This window comes from Poecilia latipinna, unplaced genomic scaffold (genome assembly GCF_001443285.1).
Source record: "Poecilia latipinna isolate Pla-1442-1.1 unplaced genomic scaffold, P_latipinna-1.0 Scaffold2428, whole genome shotgun sequence".
Lineage (NCBI taxonomy): Eukaryota > Metazoa > Chordata > Actinopteri > Cyprinodontiformes > Poeciliidae > Poecilia > Poecilia latipinna.
In genome coordinates this window covers 1-25,411 of record NW_015115044.1, presented here as the reverse complement: position 1 = coordinate 25,411, position 25,411 = coordinate 1, and the positions used below count along the sequence as shown (strand labels likewise).

At 38.3% G+C, this 25,411-nt stretch overlaps 1 protein-coding gene across 2 annotated transcripts in view; it reads right to left on the bottom strand.

Moving 5' to 3' along the window:
* The window catches only part of LOC106937735 (stromal membrane-associated protein 1-like), a 62,436-nt gene extending 40,176 nt beyond the window's left edge, over nt 1-22,260 (bottom strand). The window contains exons 1-3 of one of the 2 annotated variants that reach the window (XM_015019392.1): nt 22,081-22,260; nt 16,799-16,861; nt 13,707-13,784 (exon numbers count right to left, since the gene is read on the bottom strand). The gene's annotated coding sequence lies outside the window, so the exon portion shown is untranslated. The remainder of the gene's footprint in view (nt 1-13,706; nt 13,785-16,798; nt 16,862-22,080) is intronic. The other variant, XM_015019393.1, reaches the window with a different exon arrangement.
* Between the last annotated feature and the right edge of the window lie 3,151 nt (nt 22,261-25,411).

Below are 25,411 nucleotides of genomic sequence, written 5' to 3'. Positions count from 1 at the left end.
TATCCAGAGGTGTGTGTGTGTGTGTGTGTGTGTGTGTGTGTGTGTGTGCGTGTGTTACACCCCAGTGAGCTGCACTGCTGCTGTTCTCCATCACTCAACAAGATCTGTCACTCAGCTGGTGACACACACAGACACATCTGCACAATCTAAAAGCTTTTGTCACACATGGAGATTTTACACGTTAGCAATTCTTCGTCTCTTTTCCATCCATGTGACTCTCATCATGCCGTCAGTGAACTGCAACCATGCCGGCATACACAGGTAAAGAAGATATTCATGCATGTCAGCGCTGCGTTTCACACAGTGGCTCATAATGTACTGGATAATACACTGAAAAAGATAAATAAATGGGAATGTCTGGTAATTAATTGAATACTTTGTAGAGTTGTCCCAATGCTAGTGGTCCAAACTCTATACTATTTCTTGAGGCTTCTTTCTAGTTAAGAGCAGATGACATTTTAATCTCTTTGATTAAGGTGAAACCAATAAGTAGAGGATAATCTGGCTCCATTAATAAAATATACTGTAAAAATTCAACTGTCAGGACCAAACAGGAGGAGGGAAGGAAGATGCAATTCATTCAAAATGCTGCTGCTATGACTAGCAAACACTTACAAACCTGACATGTGGAGAAATTATTGGCTTTCTTAAACCAGCAAAGATTATTTCATCACATCTTAGCAATTTACCTTAGCCATGTCTCTTATCAGCCGAAATGGGTCACCGAAGACACATTTTTACAAGCCAGCTTTGCGGTTCCGTAACTCTATGATGTTTTTGCGCAATCTGAAAAATTCCAACAGTTTCTGAAAGAGGAGACGTTGCGCTTTCCAATATCCGGTTATTACGGTAATTACACTCCCGCCGCTGCAGGGAGCATGTTTTACTTCAATTTAATCTGATGGAACACTTTTAATAGACTGCATGTTGTAAATAACTGCTCCGGTTATGGACAAATGGGCAAAAATATGTACTCACAGGCCATTTAAAGAACTTCATACAATTAAAATAAGCAAAAATATCCAGGCGGAGATTTGAAACTTAGGGTTAAAAACAAAATTATTCATAGATAATGAGATTTTGGTCTGCTCATTTCTGTGCATGAGCCGTTTTAGGGACTCTTGTCACTTCAAATCGATATAAGATGTTGCTGATCAACTCAACGTTTACACTCGTACATGAAAATGGCTGCAAACTGGTGCTCAGTTATACAACCGTACATCTTTGAAAAGCAGAAGTGGAGTCTCCTGCACAACCTAAGAATGCAGCAAGTGGTTTCTGGATGGTAAAATCAACAAAAAAAACAGTCGTCTTTTCCAGCAGCCATTGTACAGTGCGAACAGCGGTAAAATCAGCTGACCAAACATGCTAGAGTTCCGCTTGGGTTGCTAGGCAACGGGGCTTGGCTTGGCTGGGGTTGCTAGGTAACGGTGCAGCGGCTGTTTAATGTGATTTAACAAGAGGGGGGAATTTGAAATGGCTCACTTTCTACCAAAAATATTAACAGGTTATGTTTGATATTTTCTTCATCTTTGTTCCTTAATTTTCCTGATAAAACACTTTAAATTCCTTCACAAATAAAACCTGCATTTCCTTCAAAGGCAGCAAACGTAGTCCAGTAATTCTTGCCAACACAAACACACGCAGAGGCTCGAAAGGCAAGCATCCACAGGGACACAAACACCCCAAACACACACAGTTGGGTGACGGTGGAAGGTCACGCTGCGGTCTGACGCCTGAAGCGTGACGGCGGTGTTCAGGGAAAGAGTAGCTAATCAAATAAAACCCCGTCAACAAACACAAAAACTCACACACTCTCCAATTTAAAGCAGGTGTATTTAGAGGTGAATCTTATTTGTCACTAAGCAGCAGAGCACTCTGAGCGTTACGAATCTTGTTTAGGCTGCGGTTGTTAGAGTGACAGCCCGCCTCGGGTTCAGGATTAGCTGGTTAGATTTAATGCCCACCTGTGTTGGAGCAGAAAATCCAAGAATATTTTCAAATTCAAGGGACACACACAGCTGGATTTTTCTTCTTTTTCCTCCTCCTACTCTTCCAGTCGCACACTTTCCCCCTCGAGTTTTTAACAGAAGAAATGAAAGCTGTATGAACATTTGTGCATCCGTGGCGTGTTCTGGGCAACTCTGCGATCAAACTCGCAGTCTAAGCTGATTTGAGCCGTGAAGGAGGCGGATTGATGCTCACATTGTTGCCACAAAGCTCAAAATAACCATTTTTTTGGATAAAGTAATTGGGTTTATGGTTCTTTATGAATGCTTTTCTGGTTTCACTGAGCGAGTGACTTTAACAGCCATCATAAATACAAATCTCGAGCGTCTATTCAGAAAGAAAGAAGTTGGCAGCACATCAAGAGACGATTCAGTCTCTGGAGGAGTTTAATGGGCGGAAAAAATGTAAAATCAGCAGAAAACTTTATTTTATTTAGTTTTGTAAACAAAGGCTCAGAAGGACAAAAAATGCTCACAGACTGTTCTATTCAATTAGCAATTACCAAGATTGGACCTTATTAGCTTGTTTACTTTTTAGCTTGAAGTAACGTTTGCTCACTGTAGGCGGACCAACAGAGTTCAAACCACTGAGTAAAACACAGACTGGTTATGAGTAGAAAAGTGGAATAAAAACAGCCACAGCATGACTCAGTCACAGAAAACTAGCTGTTATTTTTAGCTGCATGCTTAAACACAATTGAAAAGGGAAACCTGAAGGAGTTAAATAGTTGAGTTAGATTTATGTGTCTGGAATTATGCTGAAAATGCAGCACCAAAAAAGAGCGGTGCTCAACCTCAGCAGAAGTGATGCGCTCTGTGCAGGTGTTTGTGCATATCTGAATTAATTTGGGTCAGTGCGTGCATTCATCCTCACCTCCATCTTTGGTGTATGTGTGTTTCCTGGCTAAACTGCAAACCGGACTCTTTCCTCCACTAGAGCAAATCCGCCTTATGCACCAGCTTCTTCATTGCTGCACTATTGATCCCTTGACTGCACATCCGTGATGCATGAAGAGTGTGAGTGTGTGTGTGCGTGTGTGTGTGTGGGAGAAGGTGTGAGACTCTGTTAGCTACACAGCGCTGCTTCTTTGGCTGTCCTTCACACCCTCCGCTCAAACTAACTCCAATCGACCATGGATATTTTTCTAGCCTCAGTAATTCCTCGTCCTCCTGCTGCTTTATGTTTGTGTTCTTCAGTCACACCCAATCTCATGAGTCTCAACGTACAGAGCAGGGTTGTAGTAGGTTTAGGTCAGTTTAATTTAATTTAGACTTTTTATTTGTCAATTTCGGTTAGTTTTAGGGTATATTTGTTAGTTTTAATTAATTTTTAGTTAAATATTATTACATTTTAGTTTAGTTTTTATTAAATACAGCTCAGGAATAAAGTAAGCAGCAACTGCATTTTTCTAAAGCTTTGTAGTAGTAGATTTAGTTTTTTTTTAATGTTTTGGTTCATTTTTAGGTGCAGAACTCAAAAAGACCAAAATATTGAACTGTGACTATATACATGCAATCGATTGGGTAATGGATACTCAACAGAAGATACCATTTTTCAAAAAATGTATTCAACTATTGAGAACAACCAACTGACTCTCTCAGCTGACACAAACTGCTTGTGAGGGGAAACAGGGCGAGAGAAGTGAGAGAGAACCAAGGGCTGAAAGATATGACTGAAAAATGTATCGCACTAAGTTAGTTTCTCTTATATAAGTGTACGATGATATTTGCACAAGAAACTAGACCAAAACAGCCTGGTAAGATTTTGTGTTTTTGCAGTCTTCAGCTTCCATTAGGAACCACCACGAGTGACACCATCGTCCATGCAGGAGAGCAGCCGCTTGTTGTTTTTGATTATTTATTCATGGGTTGGTAGACAAAGACAACATGCAGCAGCCGTCTTACTGGGTGACAGTAATTCAGTGTTTGCCACAGACACACAGAGAGTTAGGAGAAGGGAAGCGGAGGGAGACAGCGGTGGGGACAAATGAAGGAGATATGGAGATCAATGAAGGTGAGGAGAGAATGAAAACAACTGGAGAGATAATAAGAGTCTCCCCCTGAAAATCAAGGAGTGTTTTTGGAAAAATACAAGGGGGGAATACTCAGCGTCTCAGTAGAGATTTCCCATCATTGTCAAGGTTATTTCACTCGATTAAATAACTCTGAAACCAAGTCTAAACAAATCTGACTTAAATAAAGCGGCTGACTTCCTGGTTCTCTAGGAAACCATAGGCAGATTTTTCTAAAGCAGGGGTGTCCAAAGTCGGTCCTCGAGGGCCGGCATCCTGCATGTTTTAGTTCTCTCCCTGGTTTTACACACCTGCATTAAATGATGGCTTATTAAAAGGCCTAAGCAGAACACTGACTTGCTGAGGAGATTGTTACCATCACTAGGGAGAGAACTAAAACATGCAGGATGCTGGCCCTCGAGGACCGACTTTGGACACCCCTGTTCTAAAGCATCCCAACTGGTTAAAAAAAGTTGTAAATGGGTGCTCTGGTGCAGGTTTTGGTCTAAAAGAGAGTTGTTATTTAGCAGTTTTTCTGCGTTATTTTTCCATTTGGTGTGAAGCTGCACTAAGTTATAAATACGCAGTAAAAATGCCAGTGTTGAATTAACACCCAAAAGTGTCTATATGTGGCCAAGTCAGCAGGTGTTAAAGTAACACTTTTGAAAGTGTTAAGATTGACACCCATTTTTTTTGTTAAATTAATATTGGTCTATAATACTGAAATGGGTTTAAGAAAAGATAAACTTTCCATTTCTGTTCATTGTTTTGAATATTTTCCACTGGATTTGATTGATATTGGCACCTTGTGGGTCAATTATTTACTTTTTTAACACAACATTATGTTTTGTGATCAACACTACACTGGTGTTACTTTTAATATATTTTAACACCAACACCGTTGTAATGTCAATGTGACACTCTGTATTGTTGAATTTAACACCAGCTTGGACACATATAAACACCTTTGGGTGTTAATTCAACACTGGCATTTTTACTGTGTACCTATATCTCCAGGTTTCATTTTGTGTCTTTTATACTGTGATTCAGGGGGTGCGAAATAATGCGATGCCATTAAAAGATTAATTTATTGTAGAGCTCTTGACATATTTTTAGATCTGAGGCCGTTTCTATATCTTCGTTACCATCAAACTGTTTCTACAGGCTAGCGTCTGGGCTGGCGGATCCCTGAGCAGCTCCTAATCTTTTCTTCTTTTTTTTTATGTTCTGTGCAGCGATGGGAACCTGAATAGCAACAAAGGGGCCACTTCAACATTAGGTGGGTGATCAGAAAGTGCTGACTGGTGTACAGATCCGACGTTGGGCTTTTAGCTATAATTATAACAACTCCAAACAAGCAAGGAGGGTTAACAGCTTATTGATTGAGTACACCCAATACTTTGCCATTAATGTACCTTTTTGTTCATTGAGGGCTAAATAAAAGCAGGTTTTAACATTAAAAAAGGACATAAGAGGAGAATATTGGTAATTTTTATCACAGTTTCCCACATATAATCTCATCCAGTGTGAAAAATATAGACCTCTGGAAGTCCAATCCCTCCTTGTAATTAAGAATAAGATCACCTGAAAGCCAAGCGCAGGAGAATAAATCGTACGTTTCTTTTGTACTCAGTCTTTTTGAAGCCTTGAGTGCAAACACATCCTCCAAGATGCCAGCTTCCAATCAGTGCTGCAGTTTAATTATTGGCTGGAGGCACTGGATTGGAAGTAAGGAGAAAGACACAAAGGTGAGCTCTGGCAGTCCCAATCTAGCTGGATAAAAATAGTTCACAAAAAAGCAGAGAGAAGAAAGACAACCACTTGATATTCTACTTTCAGAGCCTACTTGTATAAAATCCTACTGTGTGGATTTTCTTACTATAGGATTGAATGAAGAGTGTATTTCATATCTGCTGCAAGTCTAATAAAAGAAGACTGAGTTGAAAAGTATGCATATTTATACAAGTATCTATAGACATTTATCCATCTACACGCTATTCAATATGAAGGAGTTCAGTTGAAAATATGCTTGAGTGACTGGTGGAGGTCAACAATCAAGACGCTATGCTACTGAGTAAAGGAGAAAAACACCACATGAATTACTAAAAGGAGAAAATGAACTCATTTCAGCTTCAGCAAAGGAAATCTGAACCAGAAGGTTTTTGCTTCTGACTGCGAGTCAATGGAGGTTAGTCTTACTGAATGGTAATACTTTACTGTGGGTGTGGGAACGAAACCTGTTTGAACTGGCACTTTAGTCACAATATTGCAATTAAAATACTTTGTTAAAGACAAAAAATTGTCTCTTTTTAACAAGTTGCAGCAGATGAAAAGTTGTAGTTGTATTTGGGTGTTTTCACACGAGAATCCAGTAGATTTGGTTTGATTTGGGAAAAAAATCTCAACATTTGTTAAATTTTCAGATAAAACCCTTTGGAAAACCTGCTCCCTAACTCACCTGTGGTGGCGCTGCACCAAGAACCACTGAAGGAAACGACATATAAACCTCTGAAGAGGACACTGAGCGCAACTTCCTTCTTTGTGAAATGTAAAACAAAGATGAAGTGGGGTCAGATTTTAGCGGTTGTGGCATTTTTTTTTTTTCCCTTTGGCAAACGATCCCCAGATATTTCTGCCACTGGCGTTAGACTGTTGAGTTTGTATTGGTTGTATTTACCCAGAATGCCCTGCGCTATCATCCGTTTCCTGCTTTTGGAGCGGTCTCCAGTCTGCTTGGCATTCACATATAAATTCAAACTGCACCAGAGTTCACGTCAACTGAACTGAGACAGATTTCTAGGCAGAGTTTGCCATTTTTTAAAAAATTGATTTAAAAACCACAACGCTAGTCTTAATGCTTGGTGTTGTCATAAAAGTCCAAAGATGTCTACATGTGTTTCAATCAGGATGAATATTGATGCCATGCCTAAACTCAGCCAAGAAATGAACAAACCGAATTATGTGCTGACTGATCTGAAGCTTGTAGAGATAATACAGGACAGAAAGATGCTGCACAAGCTGCTCGGTGTAGCAGATAACATCACACACGCTCTTCAACGGGGCTGGGCAGTCCTGGTCCTCAGGGTCCAATATTGTGTCGATTTTAGTTGTCTCCCTGCTTGAGCACATCTGATTTAAATGAACGGCTCATTGGCATGCTGCTGCAGAACTCAGTGGAGTGCAGAGCAGCTAATTCAACCATCTAAATCAGGGGTCTGGAGCAGAAATGCATTAAAAACATGAAGGCATCAAGATCTTGAAGAACTCATTTCCCCCAACTACGCAACACAAACTTCAATTAAAGTTTTCATCAGCTGCAGTAAAAACAAGTACACAAGTTTGTGCAAACAAAGGCTTCATGTTGCTAATAAGCAAAATTCACTATTTGCACACTTTTATACTTACACTTCGGTTTCGACTGCTTTTAAAAACACCCAGCCATTTTTTGCCAATAAGTTAATCTTTTTTGGTGTCTGTAAAATGAGCCATTTCAAAAACCTCCCAATTATTGAGTCGCGATCGACGGGCACTGTGCCGTTACCTAGCAACCACAGAGGAATTGCACCCGTCACCTAGCAACCCAATCTGAGCTCCAGCATGTTCAGTCAGCTGGTTTTACTGCTGGATGCACTGCACAACAGTGGCGCAAAAAGTGGGTATGCAGCGCATGCAAAGCATAGGGGCGCAGCACCAGAGGGGGCGCCAAAACCCCGTCTGGAGGGTGCCGATTATGTTTTCCCATACACTTCAGCGCGCCTTACGCTCCTTCACCTCACGCACATAATGAGGTAAATCTAGCGCGAGTTTCACACTTAGCGTATCCTCGCCTCGGGGGGGAGGCGAGCGTATGTTTTCTACGCTGACGTTCCTTCCTTCGGGGGTGGGGGAGGATTTATGTTTTCGCATCCACCTGAATAATGTGCAGTTGCGCCACTGCTGCACAATGGCTGCTGGAAAAGAGAAGTGTTTTGTTGCTAACTTATCAACCAGAAAGCATGTGCTGCATTCTTGTTGGTTGTGCTTCTGCTTTTCAAAGATGCAAATTTGTATAATTATTGAATTTAAAGTGACTCTGAAGGGAGTTCAAATTAGGCAGAACTGACCAGACTAAAATCTCATTGCGTGAGGATAATTTTGGGCAAAAAATGTTCTGTACTGCCTATAGGCCTATCCCAAACTGTTTAAGGAAGCATAATAGGTCACATTTCATTTTTACCTTTGGTTTTCGATTAACTAGAACAATCATATTTTTCATATTTAGCATAGCAGCACTGAACCAGTAACAAATTGTTATATTCTGTAACACTGAACTCCATAAAGTCCTCTGTTGAGAAAAATCCATTCGTTATAATGAAAATATATTATAAATACACAGCCCGCATTATCAATCATCACTACTATGTGACCAACTCTGTGTTACATAATGAATGTCTTACTTCATTTTCCTTGATCTCTTTGCTCACCTTCAGCTGTACAACCTTAACGAGTGACGACAGATGAGCTCCCCTGCAAGATTAAGGTAAATATGACACTACTGCCACAACAGCAAAATAAGGAGTGTCATTCAAAGGGCCTGAACTGACTTAAGGAAAAAGCACAATCTTCTTAAACAGGACATGCTTAGCTATATTTCTCAAAATGTCATGATTTCTTTAACCCTCATCAAAACATCCCAGATCCTTACGTCAGTAAGGTAGTGCATGAGATGAGCTCAAAGTGTGACGCTATAGTTAGCTTACTGAAGGATAATAACAGATAAATGGCCGGGTCACTAAAGTGAAGATCCCGGTGGAAAGTTTCTCAGGCTGAGTTGCAGAACTTTTGTTGTTGACACTATTACCACAGGCATGCAGATTTAGATCTGCGTCTGTACTGAATGCGATATGACTGTGATGAGGCAGTGAGTAGCGCTGCGCCCCATGCTGGCTAACTGCATTTTAATAACTAAAATAAAATTATTTGTGTTGGACTGGCTGGAAGAAAATATTTTTGCCAATGCAACTCAAGTCTGCACACAACACAGAGAACGTTTTTGATATCCATGTGTTTTCTATCATGTAAATAACTATTCGGCTCATTCATAGTTTTATTGTGGCCAGTCACATTTACACTTACACTTTGCACATTAGGAGGAACAAAAGCAATGAGCTTTTGCAATGAGACTAATCTTTTTGTTTCAGGTTGTTTATAGTAAGGTGTTGTGTTATTGCAGAGGCAATTTGAAGTTAGGTGGTCTATGAGTGTTAAATGTGGTAAGCGGTCCTGAAAAAGTTTGAGAAATACTGTTTAATCAATAACATCACGTCTCAAAAATTAGATGTTTGGAGGAAGTTAAGGAATGAACTGCTCATGGTTCGCCCCTCTTGAATGTGAAAACTGTCTTTTTGTGGGTACTTCATCTCATGAACACGTTCTGATGCAAGATCACATCGTGTCTTCATAGTACAGCAGGTCTCTGCTTCAGGGGCAGGAAGAGCAGAAATCTCACACTCCAAGAAGAAAAAACGAGGGGGAAAGAGAAAAGCATGGCTGTCAGCATGTTCCCCGCTGCACCAAAGATTAAACCGCTTTCAGCACGTCAGCATGCACTTGGACTAACAAGTCTCTCCTTCTCTGTCTCTCCTCTGCACTGACACACACAATCCAACACACACGGGGAATGTCCTCAAATGTCTCCTTGACACGGGGGCTTTTCAGCGGAGGGAGAACAGCTGATAAGGAGGAGAGGGATGAAGGGCAGGCGAACAACAACGCATATCGCTGCCGGCACACCAAGAACCGTTTGTCCTCTTACCGTCTTTGTGCTTCAGATTTTGTCACACTTGAACGTTTCAGATCGTGAAACTAACATTAATATCAAACAAAGACAACCTGAAAAATACACAAAGCAGAGATTATCTGTGCTAGCTGACCTGGCCTTACATGGAATCAAATCATGAAGTAGCTGTGGTTAGCTAAAGCGGAAATATTATGCACATTTTGATGTTTCTATTTGGTTCTCAGATTCTTCTAAGAGCATAAAACAAAAGCCAAATTTTCATAAACAAAAATAAAAATAATAAAACTAATAATAAAACAAAAATAATTTTCAGAAACCTGCAGAATGTAGTGTCACAAATCAGAAGGCACTCCCTCTCACCTAGCAACCCAAATGAATCCCAGCCTGTCACCTAGCAACCCAAGCAGAATTCCAGCACATTTGTCAGCTGGTTGTACAATGGCTGCTGGAAAACTCAATTATTTTGTTGTCGACTTACCATCCAGAAACCTCTTGCTGCACTCTTGTTGGTTGTGGAGGAGGCTCTATTAATGCTTTTCAAAGATGTATGGTTGCATAAATGCACATCTACTTACAGTCATTGTCAGGTGCAAGTGTAAACGCTGAGTTAAGGGGCGTGGCTCACAGCAGTGGCTTATTTGGATTTAAAATGACAAGAGGCCCCAAAACAACTCAAAATAGGTATAACTGATCAGACAGAAATCTCATTAACTAAGAATGATTTTGTGCAAAGAAATGTAATGAACATATTTTATATAGCCCATAGAGCTATCCTAACCTGTTCAAGAAAGCAAAATAAGTCAGCTTTAAATATTTTGTTTAATTTCACAAATTGTGTTACTGAAAAAACACAATTCTCAAATCACTGTGTTTCCATTAAGTAAGAAATCCAATTAAAATCAAACGTAAACAAGTTTGCTAACATGAGAAATTAAAAAACATGCAGCGCCATGATCCTCCAAATACTTCCTGTTGTCGTCTTCTTTGTGGTTTGCGCCAGTAGGAATGTCCGGTTGTCTAACATATGACTCATGTGATGTGAAGAAAGTGTTTCCATTGTAGTTTTACGTAATAAACCAAAAAACCACCTGATCCTAGCACCAAAACTTTTAAGCAAAAAAAATAGTTTTTTTGAAATTGCCATTTTTTCATTGGGTGAATTTACTTTCTAAGAATACTTATACAGTAAATGGAAAAACAGCTATAAATAAACAAGAAACAAAGATTGATCTGTGTGAAGAGTGGAAATAAATGACAGAAATATCAGGTTTTTATGACAGTTGGCACGGTTGCATATAGCCCATATTCTAGCTCCCTACAAAATAAAAAGAAACACACACACACGGAAAGTCATACTGCTGGGAGCAAAACTAAACCCTCTTCGCTTCACAGGTCATGGAAATGCTCTGAATTTACCAGCCATGACCCAAAAATACCTATTTTCACTGCCCCGATCGCACTCTGATTATACATGCACACACAATCCCTTTACATAGCAGCTGTAGCCAGTACTAACGAGCAGTCAATTAAAAGAAAACAGAGAGGAGCTTAGATTTAATTTTGATGTCACTTCTTTCCATCCAGCGACATTGATGGTTGACTTTCGCTTACCTTTACACCCGTTTTCTGTCAAAACATTGGCGCGTCTTTTGCCAGTGCTGGTCTGAAGCAAGAAACAAGCTAAACGTAGCTAGAAATAAATACCAGCAGCAATGTCGGTACTTGTGAAGCTAACAGGACAAAAACAACATTTACCGCGACAGAGGCCTGTTTGAAGCAAACCGAGGTCAATGCGTTGGGATTTTTATGCCACTGTGCTTGACTGATGCAAAAAAGCATCTGTGAGCAACATGAATGTTGATGAGGACTTCCCCATGAGGAATCAGGTTGGCCTTCCTCTTGTCACACATCAATTCATAATGCATCACAGACAGCAGCTCTTTTCGCTTCATTCTAGTTTACTGCTGCAGTATGTATGAAGCTAAATCTCTGCCAACTGAGAGCGTACTCCTCTTTGTGTCGCTCGGAGGCCAGATTACATAATTAGCACTAAGTTCAGGAAGGTTATGGTAAAAAATCCTGACATGGTTTTGTGTTAAAAATGTTGACAGAGCTAAATTAAGATACTCATGCTAATATGTTATGCGCAAAACCCACACACCGACTCTCTGACAGATCATCAGTAGAGAAGTTGCATAAATTAGCTAATCACCTACTGCTAGTGTTCAGACGACCACCTATTAATAATTACGAATTATAAATAAAGCCTGAAAACCTGAAACTGTAACAGACTGATTGTTATGTGTTGTGGTTTTTACGTCCTGTTCTGTTCTTTGATTCTTTCTTTGTTGATGCTCCTGATAAGACTTAAATGCAATTTCTGCTCTGCCGGCTAGTGGAGCTAGCCGGCAGAGCTAGCTCCACTAGCTCTGCCGGCTAGTGGTCGGTTGTCAGTCCGTTGCCATGGGAACCTAGGTGTGTGGTGTTATTTTCTCCTTGTTGTGGCACGCTGCATCTGCTGTAACTTCAATAAATGACAAAAACTGGACAAATTGCCTTGTTTCTTCGTAGAGCATCAAAATATTCATAACAGTTATATAAGATATTAAAAAAAACACTAATGTCTCCTACAGTGACAATTTTGTAAAATTAAATTAGCTGTCCAGTATAAAAGAGAAATTCATTTAATCCTTTCTTGTATCTTGACAGAAACCAAACTGTATAGACTTATATCTAGAGAGAACACAGGTATTGATTTTCTCAGCTTAAAATAAGTCACATCGTATAGAAATCTGATAAGAAATTAACTTTTTTGTGACAGAATCCTGTTCATTCGACTTTGGAATAGTTTTGTTTTGTGCATCACTAGCTATAGCGGCTAATAGGTGCTATCCTATCCAGTAATGCGGATGGTCTTGTGGACCATCCTGCCACTCTTTTTAGAAAAAAGTAGCTTTTCTCTTCAGCGCTTTCATACAACTCATAGCCCTTACTACTTTTTGAATGGCCCAAAACGCTACTTTTACACCTCCAGGCCTGCAGGTGGCGCTAAATAAAGAGTATGGGACATAAAGCCTCCATGTGAGATTAGCGGTAATCAGTGCTTTTCAGTGCTTTTCTAATTACTGCCACAAAACTTTAATATATGCTAACATGCTTCTCATTTATTGTTGATGTCTTTCCACTTTGTCATTGTTAAAACACATTTATATGACCCAGACTTGCTTTTCTATTGGTGGTCACACTTACTGATTATTAATCAAGTGAGTCTGATTAACATCTAATGGATGCTATGAATGCTACATTCCCTCTTAGCTAGGCTAACTGGACATAGTGGACATTGGTTGGAACGTTGATTTATCAGCAGGCGAGACCGTCAGTTAGTGTTTATTTCTACACAGTGGCTGTTCAGATTGGGGAATTTGTAAAATTGCGATGTTTATATTTGCCTCTTCACATAATAGCCATTGTGTTTGTGAGTCAGTGGTGTCACTGCAGGAAACAAACAAATCATCTTTTTTCCTGTAATGTTGACAGAGGGAGCACAGCCGCAACCTGTTATTTTTCTCTTACAGACTTATGAAGGTTTAATATCCGAGTTTAATATCTTTCATATTTGTGATTTGATGGAAAATGTTTCTAGAAATTACGTGACATCATTCAGCTGAGTTATATGCCCTAAAGCTAAAATGGAGCTGCCGCCATGCAGAAAATAACCACAAAAAAGTATGTTTTAAGCATTTAAATCAGAATTTTAACTAAAACTGACAATCTTTAGCTTGGTGTTTCTAACTTCATCTTTGTTTTTGGTAATGCCTGGTTAAACTGACACACTTTCGGATTATAGCGACTGAATTTTTGTCCCAGTTGTTCAGTTTTATTGCTGAAACTTTATGTTATTTGTACCTTAGAGTTGCTGTGTCTTTCCAGTTTGTCAGCATCCTTTTCTTTCTTCTTCTCCTCTTTCTTCTTGTCACGCTCCTTCTGCAGTCGAGAAAGAAAATATTACTCCCTAGAAAATTAGAAAAGAAGTCAAAAGTCAAGATGGGAAAACGTAACTTGAGATTTAAGATCCCAAATCTAGAAAAAAAAAAGAAATGTAGTTTCGAAATATTAAAATTTTATGTTTTCTACCTTGAATTTTCAATTTTATTGCAGGAAGTATAACCCTTAGTACTTTGAATGGCCCAAAATGCTACTTTTACACCTCCAGGCCTGCAGGTGGCACTAAACAAGGAGTACAGGACGTAAAAGTCAAGCCAATGTTTCAGCATTTTTACAAAAAGGTAAGATTTTCAGTCTGGAATCTATTTTGTTTCCCCTAAAAACAAAACGTGTGGAAATGGGACACAAAAGGTTGCAAACTTTCCTGTTTTAGAAAAAAAGAAAAAAAAAAACATTCCTGTGTGTGCAGAGCCTGAGAGGCGGTGAATAAAAATGCATGCCGCACTTCTCAGATTATTAGTTGATGTTTTTTATATGGTTATTCTTAGGCTGTAATATTAAATTCACTCTGAAATTACACTCTATGTTTATATATCACACAAATTTCAATTAAAGTTTGTGGTTGTTTGTTTATCTGGATTCCCATTAGCCGTTGCCGTGGCAACAGCTACTTCTAACTTTGGTCCAAATCATAAAAGCACTTTTACTCCAGTCACTGTTAAAACAATTACACACACTTAATATAACATTAGTAACGTAACATATTAATTAATTTAAAAATGTCCAATTATAACACTTTAGATAATAAAATCAAAAGGATTAGCTACATTAAAATATATATATAAAAAAAGGGAGTTTAATGTTTTCATTCCTCTAAAAATAACACTTTTGTCCAGCATTGCTGTTACATTATGGAGAGTAAAACAACCTTTTAAGGCAAGCGTTGTATTCATATTTTAAAAGTGATTATACAAGAAGACATTGAATAGCATAGTTATAACATGACAAAATGTAAAAAAAAAAAAGTTCAAGAGATATTAACACTGTACAAAATGGGCTTAAGAGTTCAGATTATTTATTTAATTACACTTCAACAAGCCACATAAGATAATAAAATAACAAACACCCTATTTGGTGTAAAAATAGCACCATCAATTCGACTCCGATCATAATTAACATGCAATGTTTGACAGGAAAGCAAAATGAAGGCAGTTTTCTTCCTCTCCAGCCCATCTAATTAAAACGCCGCATAGGCTGAAGCTACAGCATCACAAAGGTTTGCTGTACGTCACATCTAGAAGTAGACATGTATCCCTAATGTGATATTAGTGCACTCAGTGTGCAGATTTAACACGCAGACATCATTCAGCACTTTTTCAGGTTAATGCTTCTGTGTGCTGCGTTATGTGCAAATGAGGCTACAGGGTTTAGGTAATGGTTGCCAGAAAGGCTGCAGTTTAGCGAGCGTAGCCTATAATCTTGCCATTATGGCAACAATAACTCTCAGATGCCTCTGCTCTCCACTTGCTGCTTAGTTGTTAGTATTTATTTATGTGGAGAGGCTGATATTTCTGCTGGGATCCTGATGAACAGAGGTATGTACGGATCAATATTTAAGAGGATGGGAATCAAACCAGACAAGGGAATCTGTTTTGACTGCAGCAGCTGCTGCAATTTTTCATCTTGGAGGAATAAAAGGATGAAATAGTAGAATTTAAACCAGAAAATAAGGAAAAAGCTCACAATGAGAAAATCTCTGATGACTTTATTGCTTAAATTTTTTAACTCTTGACTATTTTTCTCAGATATAAACAAGAAGCAGGAAAAATTATAGCAATTAAGCAGCTAATGTGCTATAAAAAAGCATTTGCTCCTCTGAAAGATTTATTCTGCTTTTAAATTTTTCATATTTAATTTCATTTTAATTTGATCTTTGTTTCACTGAGATCAAAGATCTGATTAACAAAAGAGAAATGTTAAGATAAAACAAAATATGACACAAAAATAAAAAAATATATACTTACATTATAACCTTAAATTATGCTTTTTGTACCTAAACCTTAAAAGCAATTTATATAAATCCAATGTGATGAAATTTAAAGTGTATTTGCCTCTTTGCAGAATTTTTCTGCTTTTTTTTGTCTTAATTTAATGCTTCAGATTAAACAAATATTGGATTTTATTTTATTTTTACCTTTATTTACACAGGTTGTCCAATTGAAATGCAAGATTTAATTTACAAGAGAGATCTGCTTTGATAAAAATAAAACAAACAAAATTAAATCATAAATATTATATCTATAACTATTACAGATAATCTAATTAATACAAAATTCAGATTTTAAATTATGCTTTTTGTATCTAAACCATCCTGGCCTTGTTTAAAAAACGTCATTTGAATTGAATTGAAATGATTTCTACAAATCTGGAAGAAATTTTCCACCAAAAAAAGCAAATTATCATTTAAAAACGTAAGTTTGTGTTGACTGATTAACTGACTGGCGTCGTCACGGTTTTGTAAACATCTATTAGAGAGTTTGAACATATTATCTCCAAACCTCCCTGCCCCGCTCCAGGTCTCTGACTCCATTAGCTGGGAGCTAATGATGCTAGCATTACCCAATTTGTTTGTGCAGCATTAGGAGGCCATTATGCTCCAATCTGATCGCTTCTAATAAAACAGAAAACTGCAGCGGCGTTCACTCCTTCACAAATGATGTTGACTAACACCTGAACGCTGCCATTTTCAATCAGTTTCTGTCTATTTAGCCAGCAGAACCCAGGAAAACTGACCATGTGAATATGACTAAATAAAAGTATCAGCAGACTTCAAAAAGTAAGAATGGAATCAGGAATTTGTGAAATGAACTATCAGCACAACTTATGTATAAAACAGCTTATGGTCTAAACAATTCATATAAAACTTATGAAACAATATTTTAGTAGTCAGGTTAAGAGGGACAAGAGCTGAACTCTAACTCTCCTCTTAGTCTGAAGCTGCAACACAGCAAGCCGAGATAGACTTTTTTGCAGGATAAAGAAGAAACCCAAACCTCTGATCTGGTCTTGTCAGCCTGGGAAGACGGCGAGGTTGTAGGAGCAGCCGCTTCAGCTTCCTGCCGAAAGACAGAGAATCGGCTGTTAGACATGAAGACGAGAAAAAGAAAAAAAAAGACAGAACGTTTAGACGAGCATGGCAAAGGGCATGGTGAGAAGAGAAAAGTTGAGCAGAGAGAGCAGAGAGTTAATTAGGAGTAAAGGAGGATTTGCTTCTTGTACACAGCAGTGAGTCTTGAGTCCTAAAAGTTACGGAGGCTTTATTAGCCGCTGCTGACCTCTGGGAAAGACTGAGCATGGCTGGACCTTTGTTCTGGTCGTTTCACCAAGCAGCGGATTTCTGAAGTCATAACAGAGTTTTAAAGCAGAAAAAGGTTTTTTTAGATCAACGATTCTCAAACTTTTTTCATTTACCCGATTTAACAAACACTTTTAGACCAGAAATATTCCCCTGCAATAACACAGCATCTTAACATACAACCTGAAATGAGGTGTTAAAATGCAGTTAGTCAGCGTGGGGCGCAGCGCAGTTCACCTCTCAACCCTAACCCTCAACACCTAAAGTAAATTATTTTATTTTATGTTAAAATGCAGTTAGTCAGCGTGGGGCGCAGCGCTGTTCACCTCTCAACCCTAACCCTCAACACCTAAAGTAAATTATTTTATTTTATGTTAAAATGCAGTTAGTCAGCGTGGGGCGCAGCGCTGTTCACCACCTCGTCAACATCATATTGCATTCAGCACGGCCACAGAGATCTGCATGTCTGCAGCATGCTATGTATCATTATAATGTTCAAAAACATGTTTTGCAACTCGCTCTCAGAAACTAGTATTTTCAGGTTTTCTTTTTAGTGACCCCGTCTTGAGCCATTTACCCGTTGTTATTTTTAAACACAATCATTTGGTAAGTCAACTGTAGTGTTGCACTTTGAGCTCACGTCACAGCAAATAAGCATACGTTTACATGCAGTACCTCGCGGGCCACTAGGGGGTGCACACGGACCACAGTTTGCAAGGACACAGACGCAAATCGCACCCACGTTTTGGTCCTGCACAAAAATCAAGGATGATCTGGAAAAGTCGATTTTCGGTCAACTTGCCATGTTGTTATTGCACGGAGCCGTTCCTGAGGCACTGAAGATGAGTGACAAATACTTATTAAATATCTTCAGTAATACAGCCAAAAAAATTGGTCACTTGAAAGTGGCTTCAACCTGATCCACTGATGCTATAGGACTGATTGGGTCTGATGGAGGAAACCCACAAAATGGAAACATTCACACCGAGACTGGAATCTGAACTTCACTAAAAAAATAAAAATAAAAAAGAAGGTGGAAATGGATTAGATGTCCTGAGAAAAATCAGTGAAGTAGGTCTCTTAGTCTGAAATTATTCATGCTGCTTCAAAAATTGGAAATTAAATCTGAAAGTTGCTTCATACCTGTAACTGTCTGTCTTTGTTAGAAATTAAGTATTGCCTCATGTTGACAATTGTTCTGTGTTTGATAAAAATGGAAAGCAATCAATAAAAACTCAGGTTCAGAAAGAGAAGAAAGAAGGAAAAGCAACCAGACGGCACGAGTTCCTCAAAACAAACACAGGAAAACCTCAAGGGTTTGTCCAAACAAAAATACAGAACATCTGGCGAGTTTAACAATTTATCCACCTATACTTGGTTTACTAATTTATAAGGGAGAATATTGTTAGAAATAAGTAATAATTAGTGTTTTAAGCAGTTCATCATCATTTAGAGAGAAATAAATGCTATTCTCCTATAACCATATTGCATTTCAAGATGTTTTTACCTTACACGTTAATTTAGTTTTTTGTTTTTTTCTTATTTTTAGATGTCATGATGGTTTTAAAACGGTCTGAACTATTCCTGTGATCTGATAATGTCTATCTTATTGTTTCTGTATTGGATTTATACCCAGATGCAGAGTTGTGTCATTGCAACCAACAGGAAATTTTATCTGCAGTAGCCACAGTTCAACCCAAAGGGGGCAGCACTGAGACTGTTTAGGCCAAATATTGCAAAATTAAACTAGTTTTTGACAGAAATGTAAAAATTTGAAAAGTAACATGAAGATAGTAACAACCCTAAGGTCCAAATTATACGTTTTATCTTAAAAAATGTTAACTTGGGGTTTAGCTACTCTTTAAAGTGAAAGCATGTTGTAAACAAACATACAGAAATCAGAACAAGGAGAACCGAGATCAGAAGGAATAAAAAAGAAAAGAAAAAAAAGATATTTGAACCTTAATAATGCTGATCAGAGCAGCCCACACTCAGGCTTACATTGACATTATGGTGCAAAACGTCGTCCTTCTGGTCCAATGTCAGGCAGCAAAGCTCACAATGTGGCTCTGCACATACAGAGGCAGATGAATAAAGGATAAGGAGGAATAACTAAAGACTTTAGGGAGAGACGGAAAGAACAAAGTAAGGAAAGGTTCATTTTCATTTCTCCATTTGCATGCACGGCACTTTCATGTTCAGGACACTCTGGAGACTTCAAACCAAGTAAGTGAAAAGCGCTGCTAATGCTTTCAGCCGCCTCGTGCCCACAAAATCCGTCATAAAAGCAGGTGAGCAACAAGAAATGAAAGCCCTACCATCATTACTGCCATTCTCAATCTGTCGCCGCGACCCGCACTGATCCACTCCCATCAGCCGCTTCGGCGCAGAACTTCCTGCAGCTCTTCTGCTGACAGTTAACAGATTTAACTTCTGATGCAACCGTGCCCTTGTCTGCATCTTGCTCCTATTTATGTTTTACCGTCTGGGTGTTTGCTCCATTTCTCGATGCATCGCGGATTCCCGGGAGATTTTCGCCTCGTCTAGCTTAAGCTTCTTCTCAACTGTGCGTTTCAAAAATGTGCAGAGAGTTTTAAGGTCAAAAGGATGGAAAAACAGAACAGAGCCGTGTAAAAAGCAGAGAATTTCATAGTGATTTCAAGGTGAGCGGTGATTTTGATACAAATACAAGAGAATTTTTATCAAGACACAAAACTGGAAGATATTTTTCTGCTCTTCAAATAATCAGTTTAATCATTTTTACAAAAAACCTGGGCAAAATTAATACACCATTTTGTTTGTATTGTGAGCAATGATAATCTTACTAATACCGTTTGCCTTGACCTTTAACCTCAGATGAAAACAAGACAAATACTTAAAATTAATTTGGAAAAACTAAAACTACAGTTAAAAGTAGATCAAATTCGAAATGGTTTGTGTCCAGGATGTGTGCGGTCCGTTAAATTTCCAATTCATGCAACGTTTCGTTCTTTCGTCTGAAACAAATTAACACAAAAAGTGAAGATTCAATCAGATATTAGACAGTAAAGCAACGAAACAAACCAGTGCAACCTCCCCAAGACTTCAATCTTCGCTTTTATTAGAAATGTTTTCCCGTTTCAGTGTTAAATGTTCTTAAGGAACTAAAAAATTTTTATCTTTAAGATGGTACACTCACATTAAAAAGCCATTTGTACCATTTTTAAAAAGCCAGTTGAAAACAGTCTCAAAATAGCTATATATATATATATATATATATATATATATATATATATATATATATATATATATATATTGCAATAAATCATATATTTACTCTTAACTAGAAATCTCCATTATAAAACTGTTGTACATTTTTCTTGGTGTCAGAAGAAAGCGAATAAATTATTTTCATGATAAATTGATAATTTCCATTCTGATTATTAATATTTTTCAAGGGAAAATTTCATAATTCGTTTTATTTATGATTTTAATTGCATGTAGATTTTTATTTCCGTTTTATTTGTTGTTGTTTTGGATATTTAAAATATCTTCCAGTTCCAGTGTTTAACGTTCTTTAAAGAAAAATCTAAGTTTATTAAGCGTTCACAGGACAAACTTCCATCATTATCCCATTACTTGAAAACGATCTTATCGTTTCTTGTAATAATTACTGGGACAATTTATTGTCCATCAAAATGTGTTATCATTTCTATTGAGTTTGACATTTTTAGCAATAACTGATGTCTTATAAGCTATAACAAATGACTGAATGTTTTGAATCAGGAGCCTCTTTACTTTCTCCTGCTGCAGATTAAAAAAGAAACACCTTTTGGCCTCTAATGCTAAAACCAGAAACATTTCCAAAAATAGGTGATCCAGCAAACATCAGTCCTCCTCCTCTCTAAAGGCCCTAAGGCAGAAAACTAATGCTGACTACCGAGGGCAGGACACAGAAACGTTTTCATCTTTCTCCATTTACATCCGTCTCCCTCATCAACTGTAAAGGCATCAAACGCTCTCGCTGCCTGTGGTGCTGAATTCACAACATTTTCCACTCTCTTCTCTGGCTCTGTTGGGGTCTTTTTGGGTTTTACCCCGCTCCCCGTTTATGTTTCCTCCTCCTATTTTTTGGACTTCAGAGCTGCAGGAGATGTGAGGCCGGCTGTAAACATGCAAAGACAGGGCGTTGAAGACGATAAAGAGGAAGAAGCTGGAGGGTGAAGAGAGACGAGAAGAAGAGCAGAGAACAAGACGACTGTTGAGTTGAACAGAGACGGAATAGATTTTAGGAGGACTATAAGTAAAGTAGGGAAAGAGTTTACAGGTATTGACCATTTTCACGTGACGTCACGCTCTTCAGGACCCCGCCCACTCCGCCATGCCGAATGTAAAAACAACTAATTCACTCCAATGCAGCCAGTCTTGGCTTTCATCTTAATCTTTCAAGTGTTAGAAATTTTTCTTCAGTCACTTCAAGTATTTGAATATTTCAAACTGTCAATGTTTTCCTCCAGGGATAGCTGGAGGAACATCTGTAACATAAAATCGCTTTTATTTAGTTGATTTCACTTTAAAATTGGTCACAGTATGCTGCGCAGTCGGCTGCACAAACAGGCAGGGATGCAAACCAAACGTATAATTTTATTTTATAACTTTTAATGAGGAAAGATGCCATGGCGATGGATAACAGCCGTCAATCATAATGACTGTCAGTCCGGAGCTAGCTGGTTCCAACTTTTGTAAAAACCACCGTCTGAGTCCCAACCAGGTGTGTTAAATTCACAGACAAATTAGCTCGACTCGTACAAGTAGAAACCACGAATAAACTGGTTTAAACAATTTCAGTCGCTCTGTTCAATACTCCCGTCCCTCACTTCCAGCTAACAGTCTCTTAAATTCTGCAGCACATCTACATGTTAAGGTTGTAAAAGTCAAGCTAGCATAGCTTACCAACTTCCCTCTTCCTCACCATTTTTTTTATTAAAACTTTTCACTGACCTGTGGGATGCGATACCCTTGGACCTTATCTTTTCATAATGTTGACAATTACTATCAAAGCACTTTTTCTTTAATATATCAGGCGTACATTTCAGATTTAGCGCATTATGGTGACAACTTGAAAGCTAAAACCAATGGTGGTCATTGTCGGTGAGCTGGAGGGCGTGACGCCACTTTGCAACTTGTCTGATACAAAAGGCAGAAAAACTCAGAAGTACTCTGAGAAAAAAACTCTCTTGCTGCCGGTCCTTTAATGTCCGCCGATGTCAGAGGATTGGCAGTTAACAAGGTCGCCACGGCCGAGGCCGTGGACACAGCAGGCGGGACAGTTCAATGACTAACGCAGACAAATAAGGTTGAAAATAAGCAAAGTCCCCCCTGAGGCAACTCCGCTGCTCTCTTGTGACATTTTTAGGCCAATCAGTGGAGTCATCACAGAGGGTTGGCAAGATGCACTCTGAAACAAGACGCACACACACACACAGCTACTAATTCACCCTTGACACAACAATGAAACGACGCTGCAGGAGCAGGGAAATGGAGAGCATGCACTCATGTACTTCAGCATGAATAAAGTCCTCAGAGCTTCTATTATCTGCTTTACCGTGACTCATCTGAAAACAGAGCCGCTGAAGCATGAAGCAAACATGCACAAAATATCTAGAATCATTCATTTCAACAAAAAACAAACTTGTTCTGCACAAAAGTTTTTAAATTAAATGTACAGGAAAGTCTGACTCATTTTTCTGAGGATGACCATGTTTGGTAATAATCACATGACCCAGAGATCCAATCAGAACGCGACATTAAAATCTCCACTTCAATGGTTCTCATATGTATAATCTGTATTTAGACCATGTAAATAAAAAGCTTTATTTTGTCAAACAGCTACACAAGATTTCTGTCTCCTCCGCACAGCATTTGTGTCCTCCGAGATGTAATCATAATCATTTGGGTTAATAATGGAATCTTTTTTATTTGAAATTAATTTTCAATAAATTTTGAAAATCTGTACATTTGAAAAACATTAAAATTTCTTTGAACATAAAGTTTTCCTTCACTTAGGAACTTGCAAAGTTACAACAAAACAATAATTATTTACTCTTTATTTAGCCCAGAATCAACATTAGCAAGCTCAACAGAGTAAAAAAGACAATAGAAATATGGTAATTTTAGTGCAGCCATTAAATTAAATAAATAAATTATTTACCTCCAGACCTGAACATAAGAGGATTAGCCAAGGGTCATGCACAAAGGTTGTTGGTAATCGCTTAAATAATAATAATAATAATAGAAGGGGTTTCGAAAGCCGCTAAAAATGCAGCCAAATGGCTAAATTGTCAATTGTGGCCAGAAAATGGAGTCTTTTCAAAATAAGAGCATACTAGACAAGCTAATTTGCCAAAAAAGAAAAAGTTCTGAAACTGCAAAAAGATAAATGTCATACATGGATTTCGTTTTTAACACTAAAATTGATTAATTTCAAAGCCTTAGCACACACATACAGTGGACTGCTGTCTGAGAGTTTCACTTTTACAACTAAATTACAGAAATTAATTGACTTTCATTACATTTTATTGCACGTTTTTAGAAGTTAAAACATACTATTTCCCTGACTGTTCAGAAAAATATCAATCAGCAGCACTTTACGACAATTCATGGGCAACTTACTAGTGGCATTGTAGTTTCTGTTTTGACTGATAAAACAGTACAATAAATCAGAATAAATTTAAAGTGCAACTAAACTATAAATTTAAAGCCCCCCCCCATCCCCCCCTTATGTCTCTAGGCTCCGCCCACTTGCCCCTCTGTCTCTAGGCTCCGCCCACTTCGGTGGAATTTTTCAAAACTTGTCAAGTTAAATCACAACTTTTACTTTACCGTTATAAAACCAGACGGCCTGAGTCATTATTCGGTTCCCAACTCAAACTGCAGCTCAGAGTTACCATCGTCCGCCCTCTCCTCTCCCTTCACCATCTGTGTGAAACTACTTAAAGTGATAATGAGTTGTTTTTAATAATCAATTTGCATATAAAAGCGAAGACGCGCGTGTGGGCAACCGAAACACATCCCAGATCACAGTCTGGCTGCTGGCGACGCCTCAGAGAAACACAGAAGAAGAGAGAGAGATTTCTCTGATGGTGTTCATCAGTTTCACAGCCTTTGCTGAGTTCAATTTAAAGTGTTTCCAGATTTTTTTCCGTTTGTCTTCTGGCTCCTAGCAGATGCAAATTGAAAATATCGGAGCAGAAAATATAATGTGACTCCATTACAAGGTAAAGTGTTGGGTAACAGAGACACAAAGTATTAAAAAATAAGATTTTGGATATATTTTGAGCTGAACATAATAAATAAAACATTTATTTTCCTCTCATTATGCCATGTTTGGTGGATTTGACCTACCTTAAAGTAAAAAAGCTGACTCCTGATTATTGTGTCTTAAAATCCTGTAGGTAATCCCACAGAATGGTGCAGCCACCACCATGTTTCACTGTTGCTTCGATGCCGTTTGGTGTTGATGATTGGCCAAAAATACAAATACAGCTAAAAAAACATGAAAAAGTTCAACATTTTCTGTCACTCACTTTAGAAACTAAAGCTCATATTTTGTATAAATTAATTACACATAAGACAGACTGGCGACCTGTCCAGGATGTACCCCGCCTCTCGCCCGGAACGTTAGCTGGAGATAGGCACCAGCACCCCTCCCGACCCCACTGAGGGACAAGGGTGTTCAGAAAATGGATGGATGGATGGATGGATAATTACACATAAAGTGAAATGTTTCAAATCTTTATTTCATGTCATTTTAATTATGTTTTCAATGTTTTCCTGAGTAGTTTTGGTCTCATCTTTACATCAGTTTTTGAGAAATATTCCAAATATGGACGCCTGTCTATTTTCCAATATTTCATACCCTTCTCCTGGCTGATACCTTCGTGAAAGAAGACACTTTGTAAAATGTCTGCAAACTATAACTTGGCAAAATGATCAATGTTGCTGAACTCAACAACACTCAAGTTGCTTCAACAAAAATATTAAAATAACGGTTTGCAAACTATTCCAAATTGGTGTTTGCCATTTTTTACAGTTTTCCTATTGAACAGAATGTGTTAAATTAAAGTTGTCTAGTCTCTACCTTCCTTCACAGACAGAGACTGAGTCTAAACACACAGAATTAGGAAGTCACTCTAAAAAGACTAAAGACAGTTTCAAGGGTCATCATTAACTGGGTTTGTAAAGTCTCGGCATCAGTTCTGTTTGTGCAGTAATCGGGCTTGAAAGAGTTTTCACTGCCTTTAAAGGGATTTAAAACCAGAAAATGTCATTA